This window comes from Balaenoptera borealis (assembly GCF_965194805.1).
Source record: "Balaenoptera borealis genome assembly, chromosome: 5".
NCBI lineage: Eukaryota > Metazoa > Chordata > Mammalia > Artiodactyla > Balaenopteridae > Balaenoptera > Balaenoptera borealis.
Genome location: NC_138862.1, coordinates 136,381,370 through 136,381,594, shown reverse-complemented (window position 1 = coordinate 136,381,594; position 225 = coordinate 136,381,370).

Below are 225 nucleotides of genomic sequence, written 5' to 3'. Positions count from 1 at the left end.
CAGTTCACACATCCAGATGGTTGACTCTTAAACACACAGGACCCGCCTGCTGGCCAGTCTTCCATATTCCTTGTAGCAGGGAAGCCTCTTTGGAAAAGAGAACTTTGGGTGAATGATGCAGAATTGTAGATTGCTGCCCGGCACGTGGAGTGGAAGGTGGAGGAGGGGGGAGAGAAGAGACTGCCTAGTGATGTGGCGCTGGTTCTTCAGTGCCTGACCCTGACC